Raw genomic sequence first — 16,901 nt, forward strand, 5'->3', positions numbered from 1 at the left:
AGTGTCCTTGGGGACTGGTTGCAGGAACACTTCACAGATACCAAATATGTGCATGCTCAAGTTCCTTATATAAAATGGCATGGTTTTTGCATATAACCTACACACATCTTCCTATATATTTCAAATCACCTATAGATTATTTATAATACCTAATGTAATGTAAATACTATGCAGTTTTTATACTGTATTTTTTACTCATTTTTTTATTGTTGTGTTATTTCTTATTCCTTTTCTTTTCTTTAAAATTTATTATTATTATTATTGTTTTTAGAGACAGGGTCTCACTCTGTCACCCAGGCTGGAGTGCAGTGGTGAGATCACAGCTCAGTGCAGCCTCAAACTCCTACGCTCAAGTAATCCTCCTGCCTTAGTATTCCAAGTAGCCAGGACTGTAAGTATACACCATTATGCCCAGGTAATTAAAAAAAAAATTGTAGAGATCAGGTCTCGCTATGTTGACTAGGCTGGTTGGTCTCAAATTCCTTGCCTCAAGTGATCCTCCTGCCTTGGCCTCACAAAATGCTAAGATTACAAGCATGAGCCACTGTGCCTGGCTTGTTTCTTTTTTAAAATATTTTTTGATCCACAGTTGGTTGAGGAACCCATGGATGCACAGAACGCATGGACACAGAGGGCCAACTGTATGGATATAGATAATCACAAATACACATATATATGTGTGTATATATATGTAGATGTATATATAGATATATATAGAGAGAGACAGATTCTATTGGTTCTGTTTCCCCGGAGAACCCTCTACAGGGGCTAAGGACTCTTGATTATTCTGGGTAGATGACACTGCTACTGTCCTCCAGAGGCCATCTCCATCAGAGGTTCATAGCAGAGGACACAGAGAATATGTAAAAGGGAGTTTCCAGAACCAAAATGAGTATGATAAATCAGCTGCTCTGCCTTAGGAGTCAGGTGAAATGGAAGTCAGAAGGGACCACTCCCAGGAGGCAGGCCCCATCTCTCTGTGCCTTCAGTCCCTATCAGGAAAATGCCAATGGCCACTCAGTCAGGGACAGGCTTTTCTGAGAAGGATGACACTGAAAGGCTCTAGTGCTCCTCCCCCATCTAACAGTATTCAAATAAATTGTTGGAATATTCCATCGTTGGCACGTGGAAGAGAGAGAGAGAGGAAGGATGTTTAGGGAAAGGCTGGCAATGGCATCTTTTAGCTGGCTCTGTTCATTCCTGAGAATTGAGTTCTACCCTGGGCTGGAGGTGTGGTGTCCCCAACCTCCACAGCTGCTTCAAGAGCAGCTGACATCTAGAGGCCTAACCTGGGCCATACATAGGTTACCTTCATCCTGTCAAGTGCACTATAAAGGAGGAATGACCACATCCACTTTGAGGGAACTTACAGAAGTGAAGTGGCCCATATGGAATTAGAACTCACAGCTGTTTGAATGAAAAGACCCCAAAATTTCCCCTCTGCCTCGTCTGCTGTTTGTGTTGTGCTCTGAAAGGAATGCCTCACTGGTATAATTTTGGCTTCACCAGTTACTAGCTGTATGAGCATGTGAGCATGGGCAGGTAACACAATGTCTCCCAATAGCTGCATCCTCCTCTGTCAAATGCCTGCCTTTCGAGATTAAGTGTTAATTGAGATGAGGCTACCCAGTACTCGCTCAGGAAGGCTCAATGTAGGAAAATACCCAGTACCTAGTACTCTACCCAGGTGCTCAGTGAACAGAGGTTATTGTGATCGTTTTATAATTCACAGGGTCAAAGAGTACAGATGATTCACCAGATCTCTATCATGTCTCCATGAGAACATACCAAATGGCTCCTTAACCCCAGCAGTAGAAGTTACACCACCACACTGTGCTGCTCCTACCATCCTTAAGAGAGCATGAAACGCCAGCTCCATCAGGAAATTTCGCACCAGGGTGGAAGAGTGGGGAAATGTGAAAATTAGGAACCAAAATCACTTTGTGAACTCATTAAACATGAGCCTGCTCGCATCTCTCCGTGTGTCTCCTGTTCCCGCTTTGGGTTGCGTGCCTATTATTAACCACCACCCCCAGACAGCAAACGTGCGCCTTATCCCAGGAACATATTGTGAGGAAAGAGATTTCCTAATATAGTGTAATCAACAAGTTTTTTAAAAAGTCCCACCTCTCTGAAGTAGAACCTGACTCAAAAACCATCCTGGGCTCCCTGCGGCCTGCAGAATGAAGTACAAGCTTCTAGATGGTCATGGAAGGCCTTTATCATGAGTCCCTAACCCCTTTTCCCCTTGGATTCCACTTCTATACACATCAACCCAGCTCTGTCAGGCCACCCAAAGTCAACTCAATGACCTTTCCTACATTGAGCCTTTGCTCATAGTTAACACTGCCTAAATGCCTTCCTTGTCCGTATCTTTGCTCCTCAAGTGCTCAAGACACTTCTCAAAGGCTTCCTTTTCTGCGAATCAAGCATGGACTCCCCATTCCAAACTAACCTCCCCGTCACCTAAAGTCCCACAGCTCCTCACTCATTTGTCTCTCACAACACCTGTTGTATTGCATGGCAAACTGTCCCTTTCTTGTATTTTTCCAGTATCTTCTTCCTGTCCTGCTCACCGCCAGATTCAGGTTGGATTCTCCAATAGCAACCAGGAACTAAGTTGGGATTTATAAGCAACCTCCCTCCCCTGAGAATCACATATTCTGACGCAGAACTGTGAAGCTTGGTGTTCCACACTCAGTTCCCATTTAACTGAGTCTCTTTGTCCCATTCCCTAGAGCTTTTTCATGTTCATGGCTGTCTCCCAAGTTAGGCAGACACCTTCTTTTGGGAAGGAGCCAGGTCTATTTATCTCTGTCCCCAAACTCCAGTGCCAGGCGTATGGTGGGTTTTGGTAAATATCTATTCACCATTACATAGTTTGGAAACAAACTAATAAATCAGTAAAAAAGAAAGAAAAAACTTGATAATAAGCTCCTTAAGGGCAGGGCCTCATCTCACTTATTTTTCTCTCTCCCTTTAATGCTCTGGCTGCAGAAAAAGCCCACTTAAATATATGGTTTGCCCTGAACTGAGTGATACTCAGGACTTGATTCTTAAAACAGAACATTAATCTTCACAAATACTCAGACATTTTTCCCCCATCCTTAGTAAAGTGAGGTTATATAAGTCAGCCAGAAGGTGAAGCAAAAAGACTGTGTTGACAATTTTAAGTGCCACAGAAATGGATAATTTTAATGGATATAGTATTTCTACAAAAATAAAGCACTATAATTGAGACAGTGGCCCCAGGTTTCATCGCTAGATGATAGTGAATTTTAAATTTGAATCAATAAGGAAGGTCTACAAGTCAATTACCTTTCATTTCACTCCTTTGCAATAAATGAAAATTTAGGGCCAACAGCAAAAGTACATGGGAAAGGACCCTTTTACAGTTTCTCAATTCATACATCACTACCACAACTGATGTTCTCTCTAAAAGACATCCATATTTATTAGCTCATTGAATTTAAGTCAGTCTTAATTTAAAGTTCATAGTGGGTTATGCAACACAGTGATTTCAGTTTCATTAACATTCCCATTTTACTGATAAGAAAACTGAGTCTTAGTGACTTGTGCATGTTGCCCCAAATCACTTATATCTAGAAAAGCAGAGTCAGAATTGGAAAGAGTTTTTTTGTTTGTTTGTTTGTTTTAAACTTCCAAGTCCTGTACCCTTTGCCCCAAATCAGATCTACTAAGGAAACCAATGGAAAAAGGTAGCGGCAAAAAGAAATCTAAGTCCAGTGATCTGAATCCTGGTACCTCAGAGGCCTGTGTGTGTGTGTGTGTGTGTGTGTGTGTGTGTGTCTTGAAAGAGGCAACTCCATCATTGCCTTTTAAATGCCAGTAAAATGGGACAGTGCCTGAGAACTAAAGATTTTCAGGCCCTGAGCATGAACTATGAAGAGAAATGTTTCCAGGGCACAATTTAGGGAATAGATGCATCAGTGCACTTAACGACAGTCCCACAACCTGATCAAGTCCCTTCTGCCACCCCAGGGGACCCACGGGTACATAAGCATGGGGACATTATTTGAAAAGTTTCCTTCGAAAGGCATCTCTTTCTTTTGTTTTCTGGAAGTCAAAACATTTCTCTTTCAGACCCATCCTAACATTTAGCCAGCAGCTCTACTGAAGTTAAGAAAATGGGGAAGGAAGAGAATGAACATTTAGGCTCGGTATTTTGCATACACAATCACCTTCTCTTTCCATGGTCCTATCTGGATGTGGTGGTTCTCATTCAACTAATGAGGATGCTATGGCTCAGAAAGATCAAGTGACTTTCCCGGGAACCAAGAAGAAAGTGGCAGGTCCTGAACTCCAACCCATGTTTCTGAGTCTCTAACATTGTTGTTCTTCCTTCCCCAGGCTGGGAAGAGAGTGTTTTGTCTTTGTAACCCACAGAAGCCTCAGAAAATCACAGCAGATGGAAAGACAGAGTCTGTATCTCAGAAGACTGCCTAGCTGACTCCAAGAAAGCCCCTCTATCCTCATGCTAAATAGCTTCTTGTTCCTGTGACAGCAAACTCCACAACTGTGACCCTGCAGCTGCCACAGGGTCCAGTTTTCTGTATGCCTGGTCAGAGGTGGCGGTAGTGGTGGTGGTGTGGGGACCGGGGAAGGCAGGGACACAGAGAGAGTGTGAGAAGGAGCCTGTGAACAATGATGTGGTAGATGAGGGGATCATCTTCTACAACATGCCCGCTTCTGTGCTGGACTACAGTTGGAGAACTGAGGGAGAAATATAACATTCACTGAACACCTACTAGGTACCATGCCTAATGTTAAGCATGCATATATATATGTATACACAGGTAGGTAACGTAGCCCCTTCTTCTGTGAAGAAGAAACTGAGGTTCCTAGGGGCTCAAGGACTTACCCAATATTCCAGAGCTGATGTAGCCCAAGGCTGGGCTGACTCCAGAGATTCTTTGTGAATAACATAAAAGTTTCCCATAGGAAAAGCTACTGTCTCTACAAAACTGTCCTTCCAGCTGGCAGAGAACCATCCCAACTGACCTGGCCCAGTGAACCACGTGACTAGGCACCGACCTCTAGACACCATTCAGAAGCAGCTAAGCTGTTCAAAAGCCATGGAGAATTCTGGGCAAGTGGCAGCCTTCACTAGATGAGCATTTTTGTTTTCTCCTCAATATATGTTTCCTTTTCCCTCATGGCATGGAGATTTCTGTTCCATTGGCTCCAAATCTGGTGCTACCTCCACTGTTGGCACAAGGGTAGGAATAGAAGTTCTTCAGAGCAGAGCTGGGTTCTTTAACGATTCAAAGAGACCGAGGCTCAGCAGTGATGGGAGAGGTCTTCGCTGGGAACATCTTTTCTTGGAGAAAGACTTTCATTCATTCATCAAATATTTGCTAAGCACCTCCAACATCCCAACCTCAGTTACTGGCAATATGGAGCTTTTGTTTTGGTGGAGAGATGGTAAATGAAGCAGCAAACACAAAAGACATGAGGAGCTATGATAGAAAGTGGCCTTGAGCAGGAGCAGAGGTAAGTAGACAGGAGGACTTGTCTATGCTGGGGGTGGTAGTCAAGGAAGAATTCTCTGAGAAAGTGATACTTGGTCGAGGACCGAGATAACTAGAAGAAGCTAGCCATGCAAAGACCTGCGGCAGAGCAGTCCCAGCAGGAGAAGTGCAAAGCCCTGAGGCAGGAAGGTGTCAGCTTTTTCCAGGAATACCAAGAAGGCCAGTGAGTCAGAGGCTGGGTTAGCAGGGAAGGGAAGATGAGATCAGAAGTTGGCAGGGCAGGTAGAGTAGGCTGTGCAGGCCTCAGCAAGGAGTTTGGTTTTTATTCTGAGTGTTCTGGGAAGCCACGGGAAGGTTTTAAAGAAGGGAATGACAGCAGCTGATTTACATTTGTAAAAGATCTCTCCAGCTGCCTGGTAGGGAATGGATCACAGAAGGGCTAGCAGGGAGGCTGAGCAGAACCTGCTGAGTAAGAGGGGAAAGTGGCGTGGACTAAAATGCTAGAAGTGGAAATAAAGGGCAGTGGAGACAGATCCAGGCAATGGGATGTTGGTAAATGCTTAATGACTGGTTCTCTAGCGGAAAAGCCCTGTTTGCCTATTTCTATGGTATAAACATTCTTACTGTGGCATACTTTAAGCTAGCAATGTGGCATCATTGAAAGCAGAACTGGGAAGAATGGTGTACAAGCAACTCTTGAAGCTGGTGTGAGCTGCCAATTCCAGTACACAACCAGGTTCAGGGGTAGACTTGATGAGGCTTGCTAATGGACTGGCTATGGGAGTGAAGAAAACGGGGGAATTGACGGGGACTCCTAGGACTGGGACTTGAGTGATGTGAAGCACAGAGAAGCCACTTCCTGAATCGCTGGCCTCTGCTCATTCCCTGGCTTCTGGACTCCTGAAAGGCAGTGGGCTATGGGGAAAAAGCACACCCACCAGGTCCTGGGGTCCCTCAGAGCTGATCACAGGCCTTAGTCCTCCCTGTTTCTCACCCAGCACTCAGCCTGGTGCACAGACAGAATTTAATAAAGGGCAAATGCAAGAACAAATGAGTAACCTCAGTTTCCTCACCTGCAAAACGGAATGTCAACATTAACACCCTCCAAGGGTAACTGTGAGAATCAAATGGGAAATAACATAACAGCCAGCAGAGTTGAGAGCTACGTGGTCCACAGGCATGACATCAGGATCCTCAAATTAACCCTGTGAAGTTTTACTATCCCTCCTGGCAGATGAGGAAAGGAGGTTCGGAGCCATTAAGCTATGTGTCCAAACCTGTGCAGCAGAGCTGGGATTCAGACAGCCCTAAGTGTCAGATGACATTCTCCGCACCTGGGGCCACCCCAGACAAGGCCAAGGGCTGGCCAGTTTCTGCTTTCTTATGAGGAGCAACAGAGCCACATGAGGTCATGAGGATATGTCGGCCATCCCTGCCTTGCCAAGATTTGCAGATGAAACAACACAAATAAAGTGAAACTCAGGCAAGAGTTGAGAACCAGGTGTTTCCCTCTCCTGGCCAAGAAGGAGGGAAAGAGAGGTCTTCCTTGGGAGCAGAAGAGGATCTGCTTGCCCTCTTTAGATAAATGATTCAGAGTTAGAGAACCGTGTAGGGATGGAGGCACGGCTGCCTTGCCAGGAAAAGCCCTGGTTGTGCTCAGCATAATGGCGAGTGTGTTCCCCTGGTGGAGACAGGCTGACCTGTCTCTGATTGGTAAGTGGACTTTTTTTTTTTTTTTTTTTACCCCTTTGCACAGCCAGCATTTTTTCCCAGGCTGATGTAGATAGAGGAGCCCAGGCCTTGGAGCAAGAGTCTTGAATTTAGACTCCACTCCTACTACTCACAGCTGTGTGATCCTTAGCTAATGGCTCATATAAGCAACCTGCGCCTCTGTTGTTGCCGTATCTGTAAAATAAAGGCACAACAGAGTCCTTGTCTCAGTGGGCTTCAGGGAGGCCTGGGTGGTGCTCACAGGGTGCAGTAAGAGGACAGCTGGGGCATCAACCACAGTGACCATGCCTTTCCACTCTGTGGAGGGGCATGACCATGCTCCCCAACATCTACTGGATACAGTCTAAGGAAAACAAAGAGCAGGAGGGAAAGCATCCCCTCAACTCACTTCTAAATGTTATACAAATAAATGTAAGTGACACATTAGCTCCCTCTCTCCCTGAGAAGGCTATAAATTGTCGGAACCTAATGGCCCTGGTAAATCACAGTGCTTCCTGCAACCCCGGGCAGGGGAGCCTCACAGGGACTGAGAGCTCAGCCTGCCAGCCTCCCTGTTCAGGTGGGGGCTCCAGACAGCATCCTTTCTTTGCCATGTAATGGCTCTAGTTCCAGCAGCCTCTGCTACTCATGCAGAAAGGACACTTGTTCTGAAATCACAGTTGTCAAAGTCTGTCAGGTTTTGGTGCTCAGATGCACCACAGCACAAATCCAATCAGCCAGAGGAGACAATGATTTGCATTACAAGAGGATGTTTTGTTTTAATAATAATAGATGCTGTTCACAGAGCATGTACTCAATGCCGGGCACAACTCTGATCCTCAAACAACCTGTAAAGTAGTTTTGATTACTATCCCCATTTTATAGCAGAGAAAACTGAAACCAGAAAGGTGAAGAAAGTTACCAGCTAGAAAGCAGCAGAGCTAGGACATGAGCCAAGGTAGCCCAATGCCAGAAGTCAAACCCCTAGCTATCTAGGGTTTGCCATTTCAGTCCCGCAGTGCAGGAGTGGTTTAATTCCAGATTACAGACTGGAATGTAAGGCTAAAATCCTAGAATTTAGTGTGAAAGATTAAGGCTACAAACCAAATGGTTTCAGAGGCCAGAAGGCAGGTCTGTTCTCTGTCTCAGCCCCATGTGGCCAGGTGAAAATGAGGGTCCAGTCATCACATCTTTCATCTTTCTTTGTAATTAAGTTGAACAACTTGAACTGTCATGTGAAATCTCTTTAAAAAAAAAAAAATAAGGCCAACCTTATGCCGGCCCACCGAAATCCATCTGGGGGCTAATTGTGGCCATGGGGTAGCAGTTTGCAACCTCTGCTCTTTGCAGCCTCACAATTTATAAGCTCTCTTCCCTTCTCACCCATTGCCTCATTTTGTTTGGATATCCAATGTTGTTATTCCCCCACTTCACAGATAAATAAACTGAGACTAAGAGCTTAAGTAGACTATATATCTTTCCATGAGTGATCATTACAAAGTATTGAATATTAAGGACCTTGAATATACTGTCTGCACCTCTACATTGTCCTAGCTAAGCATCTCACAACTTCTGCTTGCTCTCCTCCAGTGCCAGGGATCTCACTCCTATGATAGCAATGTGAATCATTTGTAAATTGTTCTAGTCTTTAGAAAGTCACCTAACTTCAACCTGCCTGTCTCGCTCTGAAACTCTGGAGGTATACCCAATTCCCCTTCTACATGACAGGATTTGCCAACCATCAACAGTGAATATAGCAGGGGAACAAGGTAGAAATTTCACTGAACACCTCCAGGGCAGGAAGTTCAGTGTTGAGTCCTTACCATACTTTTTTTCACTGAATCCTTAGAAGAGCACAACACAGTAGCCTTCCCTATCCCGATTTGCAATGATGTTCAGGGAGACTGAGTATCATCCCCAAAGTCAAAGTTACTATATGATAACGAGAGCATTCAAAACAAGGTCTGTCAGATTTCATGGCCTGCCCATTCATCCATCCATCCACCTATCCATCCATCCATCCATCCATCCATCCAACAAACATTCACTGAGAACCTACTATGTGCCAGACACTGCTCTGGACACTGAAATATAGATACAACTTCCCCCTACCATGCCACTTCCCATCATCTTCTTTTTTAGGCAAAAATACCTGGGGTCTTTCGCTTAATCTTTATGTGGTTGGTTTCCACACCATTCCTCTTTCCCAGGTTGTTTGAATGAACATGTGTCAACATCCCTATTATCCAGAATGGAAAGTGATCTTTGAGCAGAGCCCAGACAGGCACGTGGCTAGGAGTGACCCATCCCTAGCTTAGGGCTCTCTACTTTTACTGACAGAGCCTATGCACATAACAGTTTCTGGTGGCCTTCCCACAAGCAACTTTCCAACCAAAAGCATAACAATTGTTTTCACAGCTGCTGCTACTAAATCATGTCTGGTCTTGAGATATTGGGCTTGAAGGCCTAAGAAAAATGAAACTACACCTAATATCTACTAAGCCAATTGTATGTAGTAAAGATTTTATCAAAGTCTTACATTTTGTATTACTATTTGCATTTTCCAGCAATTAAAAAGTAAGACTCAAAGAGGTGAAGTGACTTGTCTATGATCATCTAGCCAGTAAGCCATGGAGCCGGGATGTGAACTCATGGCTGTCTGGCTCTAGAGCCTGTATTTTCCCTAATGGGTTTCACACTTGTACCTGTTCAATTTCCTCTCCCTTGAAAAGGGCTATTGCTCTGGACTATTGTCTCTGATCTAATAACCTGACAATATATTCTGCCTCTTCTAGCACACAGAATGATCTGTCTAAGTCATCTGTAGTTCATGAGCACAGCAACACCGAGCATGGCAAACATCATTGACTACCTAACTGGGCTTGTGGGAGAGAGTGAACGGAAAGAGAGCCCCAACAAAAACAAGCAACAGAATCAAAGAGCAGGTCCCAGCCGCCTTCCAGGTGAAGAACTGCTGCTGAGCAGGTGAATGCCTAATAGTGTCACATACAGTCTGGCAGGATTCAGCTGGACCTCAGTGTGGGCCCATCTGGAGATCTTCAATGATGTCTGAATGTGATCGCCCTGGGCTGAGGCTGAATGCCCTGACCTAGGCCGGGTGCCAGGAGATGCCTGTATATCCACAGCAAGAGATACGAAAGAGCAATTATCACAGCAGACTTCAACCTAGAATTTCAGTCTGCAGGGTCCCCTCCCTGAGCCACCCTTCCTCTATTCCCCAAGCACTTTCTAACACAGAGCCCTGAAAAACCTTTCCATGGCTGCCCAGCACTGTCAGGGTAAAATCCCATTCTCACTTCACGTTGCTAGAGGCTCCTCATAGCTTACAGGGGCATCCCTTGCCTGTCTCCAACCATCCCCAGGAAAAAACCCTATTTGTAGCTTAGTATTTTGCAAGATATGTTCAAAGAAACCCTATTCCTACAAGATAGTCTAAATGTCCTGAGACATCAGTAAGTCTAGGAAATGCTGCCAACAATGTTATAATCTTGAACAATCACAATGAATGTTAGCATGTTGCATATAACTGAGAAATCCTGTCATAAAGAGATCCGTTTCACTTTAAGCCTGAATTTCTTATTCTATAACGGAACTCCTAATCTGAGTAACACCCAAGGGAAAGAGGTTTGGATTAGTCCGTGATATCACCAACTTCCCATGATTTCTTTCATGCCTTTGGGGTGCTACATCATACTGTGCCCTCCAACAAATGTGTTATTCTTCTTTCGTCACCTGCAAAACTTATATTCATTCAAGGCCTAGCTCAGCTTACAACTCCTCTGAAAAATATTCCCGAAAATTCCAGGCTTGGTTTTGTTCTTGCCTTGATGATAGCACTTATCACAGGATTGGTTACAATCCTATTTCCTTTTAGAGCGGGAGCTCCGGGAGGACAAGGATTGGGCCTGGTTCTTTTCTAGAAATGCAAGTGTATGGCATAGTTCCAGGTTGATGTGGTTCAAGCTGGTTCTGCTACAGAACCTGACAGGTCTCCTGCCACCATGACTGGGGAAAGCTCCCTTCCCTTGGCAAGGCAACATGATCAAGGCAATAGCTGCTATGCTCCAAGAGAGCCAATAGGTCACTTCAGGAAGATTCAAAATAGATGCCATCCTGCTACATCACTTGGCGTTGCTAGGAAACAGCTAGTTTGCTACAAGGCAGGTTGATTAGCATTGCGTAGAAGACATAAACTAAGAAGTGGCTGTATCTTCTCAACCTGGCCAAACCAACCGTCAGTACATTTGTATCAGTTTTTTGCATCAACTTCATATTCAGCTTAGGGGGAAAGGCAAAGTTTGAAGTCAGGATTGAAGACTGCAGATCCTTCTCAGAAGACACCAGAGCAGCTCTGATGTATGGGAGTGACTCTATAAGCACCGAGACCAGAAAGGGACAGAATTAATTCACAAGGTCTGCTCCACCTCAGTCTTTCACATAATGCCTGTGTGCCTCTTGGCTCAGGAGAAGCCTAGAGGGGACACGGTCTGGGAAAATGTTTTGCACAAAGACGAGAGACTGTTAACTCCCCTGACTGAGTTATAGGAGCCCGCGGGTTGCAGCGACTAATTCTGCCTGAAAGATATGGAGAGGTTGCCTAGAGGTCTCAAAGGCTAACTGGGAATCACCAGACTAGCATGGGATGAGCTCTTACAGACAGCAAACCACTCCCTAACTTTCAAGTGGGCCATCTGGGGACCACTTCCTCTAAGAAGCTCTCTTTGCTGATTCCCTGTCTAAGCTCCCTGAGCAGTGTGCTAGATGCTTTCATGGGGGTTGTCACTGTCTAGAGATAAGGAAGCTAAAGCTCAGGGTGATCACCCTATGAGTCAGTGGCAGGCCTGGACTTGAATCCAGACCTCACTAACACGTGTGCCATGAAGTCAGCTAGATCTTAACTAAATGGGAAAAAGCAAATGTAATTTTTAATCTTTGAATATTTTCCCCCCTCCAATATGGAAAAGTGTCTTGAGGCATGGGAGGGAGGTTTGGTTTGGTCCATAGAGCCCAAATTGTGTAGTCAGGGCATCTGATTCCACATTTGCTCTGCCACTAACTAGCTGCGTTGCTTTGAGCAAATCTCTGTCCTCCTCCAGGCCTCTAGCGTCTGATCGGTTAAATATGAATAACAAGAGCCATCTTGCATACTTACTTCCCTAGGTATTAGATGACAGAGAAAAAAGTATTAAATGATAGAGGTATTAGATAATTGAGGAAAAAGAGTCTGTTATAAAAACTATAACAGACTATGCAACAGTCAGCACACAGTATGTGTTCAGAAAGAATCGGCTGGTTATGTGCTTAGAAGCTATTACCACAATGCAATAAGGAACCTAGAGAGCCAGGATTGGGCTCCCATTTGCTTTCTACCACTTTGAGCAAATTACTTAATCTCTCTAAGCCTCATTACTTCCATCTGCAAAATGGGAATTATAATGCCGCTTTGAAAATATTGCTGTGAACATGCAATAATTAAGATATGTAAAGACCCAGGCCCAAAAGGATGTAACATATTTGAGTTTCTCTCTACCCCTCTGCCCTTTTTCTAGAACCATTAGAAGGCAGAGACATCCTGCTAGCTGTCTGTCACTCCTGCTGGCCAGTGGCCCGGGAGGCCCCCAGTTGCTGGGATTGGGCAGTGCGCACATCGACATTTACTGAATTGTGCCCTGCAGGATGAGACAAACTAATTTCCAAGGCTGAGACCCAACCCCACTCAGGGGCACAGCATGGAGCCACTTTTGAGAAATCCACATTCAAGGCACAGTCTCCCCAGGCCCCAGGGAAATGCAATAGCCAAGGGGACAAGGAGGTTACCGAGCTAACTGTTCCCGATTAAAGCAAATGGCCTAGAGCCAGCAAAGCTAGCCTTTGAAAAGTTTAAGTTTTGTCAGCGATTATTGCATCTCGCATCTACATAGCCTTACAATTTACCAATTTACCAAAGCCTTCTGTAAAGAGCAATCACTCAATAAATCCTTGCAATATACAAGGAATCAGCCTGCCAGAGGCTTTTTAAAAAACCCCAATGTACTGGTCAGGGCAGACTGGGAGGAGCAGATGTTTGATGGCAGCTGCATAACAACATTATCTTGTAAGAGAACTGTTCCATCCACAGCCCAGCCATGTGTATACCGTGTGATCATGCCTCACTGTGAACATAGCTGATTAGGTCAGAAGTGGGTACTTGCCCCTTGGAAGGTCCAACCCTTGGCTGTCCAGTAACCTGTGATTTGTCTCAATTAGGTTCTTCCTTTGAGGATTTGAAATTGGAATTGAGGAACAGAGACTGGGGTAGTTATCAGAGGGAAGAATAGCCAGAAAAGGGTTGCTAAGAGTTGTAGGTTATTGACAAGGCCAGGGTAGGTATGACGGACCTTTGCAAGGAAAAGTTCTGTGGACCATAACCTATGAGAAAGCAAAGGAAATGGGGAAACTGGGGAAACAGAGTCACATGGACTCCCTGGTTTCTGGCAACTTCCCATTTTTTGTTTTGGTGGGGCCATGCCACATTGGAGTTCTCACCTTTGGACTCTCTAAAAGACCTCTGAGACCTTATCACAGCCATCCTTGTCAGAATGGGTTTCTGCCCCATGCCACTGAAGGCTTTGCCAAGGACAGGAGCAAAGTGGGCATCGCTACCCACACTCTGCAGACAAGGACCCTGCAGCTGGGGTGGTGCTGAGACTTGCTGGCATCTCACAGCCAGATCAGGGTCCTTCCTCCATGACTCCACACTGCTTTTGAGACTGTGAGAAGTTGGATGACTATTCACCAAATCTCAGAGGAAGAGAGGGTCTTGCGCAAGCACGTATTTGGGATGACCGCTTCTCAACTGTCTCTTCCCCTAGAATGTGAGTGCTGTGAAGGCAGGATCATGCCAGCTTGGTGACTGCTGCACCCCCACAGGCTAGAACAGGGCTTGCCCCAGAATGGGTGTTTAAACATGTTTGTCAAATGAATGATTAAATCGATTAAGCAGTCCCAGCATATTCCAACCACAAAAAAAACAGGGAGGTTTGCGTGTCCTCACCTATAGACAACAAGAAGAGCTGCTGCATTTGAGGTTCCAGATTCTTGTGGGGCAAGTTTTCATTTACTTCTCCCTTGGGAATTGTTTCTGAAAAGCAGCTGCTGTCAGTTTGGGTTCAACTCCCGTTCAGCACTGGGAAGTAAGCAGACCATCTAATCCTTGAAACAGGATGGCCCCTGACTGCCACCCAGACAGCAGATGTTGGAATTCCCTCCTCGGCACCTCCAAATGACCTCTGCCCTTGCCCGAATTGCCCAAGGTACCCGAGATCATCCCTTCCATCACTGGGCAGCCAGAGCAGGTGGAAAGTTGACTTTACACTAATTGTAACTTCTTTCCCCTTGGCCCTGGCTCTAGGCCTAAGGGTCTCACAGAAGCTCCCTAAACTATCCTAAATAGAGTATGGAATGAAAAATGTTCTGGAATGCAGCCTAGGGAGACAAGAATTCCAAATTTTCTAGGTGACCTTGAGCCAGTCGCTTGATATTCCTAAGGCCAAAGGGCCTGAAGTCTTTGGCTGGACCTGGGTTCAAAGTTCCAGCTGAACCTTGGACAAGTCACACTCATGGAGCCTCAGTTTCCTCAACTGTGGAGGAGAATGCTGCCATCCAGCTGAGAGTAATGTCTGCTCAGGGCATCCGAATGGGCTTTGACTCAAGATCAACATGGAAGTTGAGTCTACTCTGGAGATTGACTCAGTTCACTTTGGGGCTACAAACCCAAAGACTGAGCCTTGAAGCAGAAGATGATGGAGCTGTGTTGGCAACGCCTGCTCAAACCTCAAACACAACATAGTCACAAAGCTAGGGCTCTGAGTTCCAGGAAGATCCAGCAGAATATGATTTTCCCCGTACTCCAATGCCAGGGTCAGGAGAGTGGCAGGCCAAGCAGGGGACTGTTGGACGGGGCTGTCCTTTGGTGTCCCATTCCATGATCCAGTGAGAAAAGAACACCAGACTCAATGGGCAGATGACACAACACCAGACAAATCACTCACATTCTGTGAGCATAGGTCCTCATCTATAGAGCTGGCTAGGACGCCTGCTCTATCTCCATCAAAGTGTTGTCGTGGAGATCAAACTTGGTATTAGGTCAGGAAAGTCCTGGTAAACTGAAAAGGGCTGTGTCTTTGAAAAGTATCACACTGCACAGTTTGGTCGCAGTACTGCATCCTTCTCCATTTCATGAGCCAGGGCCAAGGTCAGGGGCTCCTGTGCTGAGCTGCAGGCCCAGCACTTTCCCTACTGTGCATATCCCTCGCTCCCTGCTATTACTATGGAATCCTCATCATCCCAGTGAGATGTGCCTTATTATGTCCATTTTACAGATGAAGAAGCTGAGGCCCAGAGAGACCAAGTAACCTGCTGGGCCCCATGGTTAAGTGATAGCTATAATCCCAGGGCAAGAGTCACAGGGAGAGAAGGAGGAGACATGAAGGAGCAAGAGAGGGAAAAAAAATGGGGAAAAGGCAATATCAAAAGATAAAGATGGAGGAGAAAAGGGAGGGGAGGAAAGAGAGGAGGAGGGATAAAGGAGAAAGAGTAAAGAATGAGAATAAATCAGCCCCTGTTGGGGGCACAGAGGGGACAGCGTGGGAAGCTGCCAAGCTGCTCCCTGTGGTCGGGTGCGGGATGTGGGGTGGGCCGACCAGGCATGGGTTGGGGCTGCAAGCAGCCACATGAGGAAGTGACAGGTCAGCAGAGCTATTCAGCTGAGCTACAAAAGCCTTCTGCCAGGGTGGTGAAAAAAATATTAAACGAGACTTCCTCGAGCTTTAGAAATTGCTGAAATACTGAGGCCGCAATGGAAGATAAAGTGTCCTACAAAGGGACCTTCGAATGGAATCAATTTCCCTGGGCCGACTTTTATGTCCTATTATAAGAAATTGAAAAATTATTTCAGTGGAAATGTCACTTTGCCGGTCCACCTCTCCTGAAGATATTAAGAAGGAAAATGGCTTCCAATAAAGGGGCATTGGGTCTTGTCCTCCATCACTGGAGTTGATCCTCTAGGTTCTATGTCTTGGGAGCCCAGCCCAGGGAGGTGGGGTCAAGGGGAGTCTGGAGGGCCCTTCTGTTAGAGCTTTGGTGCTGGCAGAGAAGGCAATAAAATGGAGACAAATGTGACAGCCCCAGGGACCACTAGCTCTTGATGGCCAGACACACATACCACCAGCTGGAACATGATACTCTTGAGGCTGACTACACTGGGCCAGGGGGAATGTCGGGATTCCCTGCACGGGACATCATACGGCAGAGAGGACTCGCAGCTGCTGCCATAGCACACATGTTTGCTTCTAGGGTCACAGCATAAAAGGCCTTCCCGCCCATCATTCCTTCCCTCATATCCACTTTTTCCCATTGCCATGAACTCCTCACCTTTCTCTATCCATGGCAGGCTTTCCTTCCATGCCTTGGTGTTCTTGCTCTGTTTGAAAGGCCCATTCCTGCACATCCATCTGGCAAACTCCTACTCAATCTTCAAGACCCAGCTGAAATGTGCCTCCTTAGGAAGTCGTCCCTGAACTCCCTCCCCTGTGTGGTAGGCTGAAAAATGAGCCTCCTCCCACCAAAAAAAATGCTTATGTCCTAATCCCCAGAGCCTATAAATATGTTACCTTACATGGAAGAAGGGACTGTGCAGAG

The 16,901-nt window shown here is 45.7% G+C and overlaps 1 protein-coding gene across 1 annotated transcript in view; it reads right to left on the reverse strand.

Moving 5' to 3' along the window:
- Positions 1–16,901, reverse strand: part of TENM4 (teneurin transmembrane protein 4) — a 787,121-nt gene that overhangs the window by 673,449 nt on the left and 96,771 nt on the right. The window lies entirely within an intron of this gene.

Source organism: Theropithecus gelada, chromosome 14 (assembly GCF_003255815.1).
Source record: "Theropithecus gelada isolate Dixy chromosome 14, Tgel_1.0, whole genome shotgun sequence".
In the NCBI taxonomy this organism is placed as follows: Eukaryota; Metazoa; Chordata; class Mammalia; order Primates; family Cercopithecidae; genus Theropithecus; species Theropithecus gelada.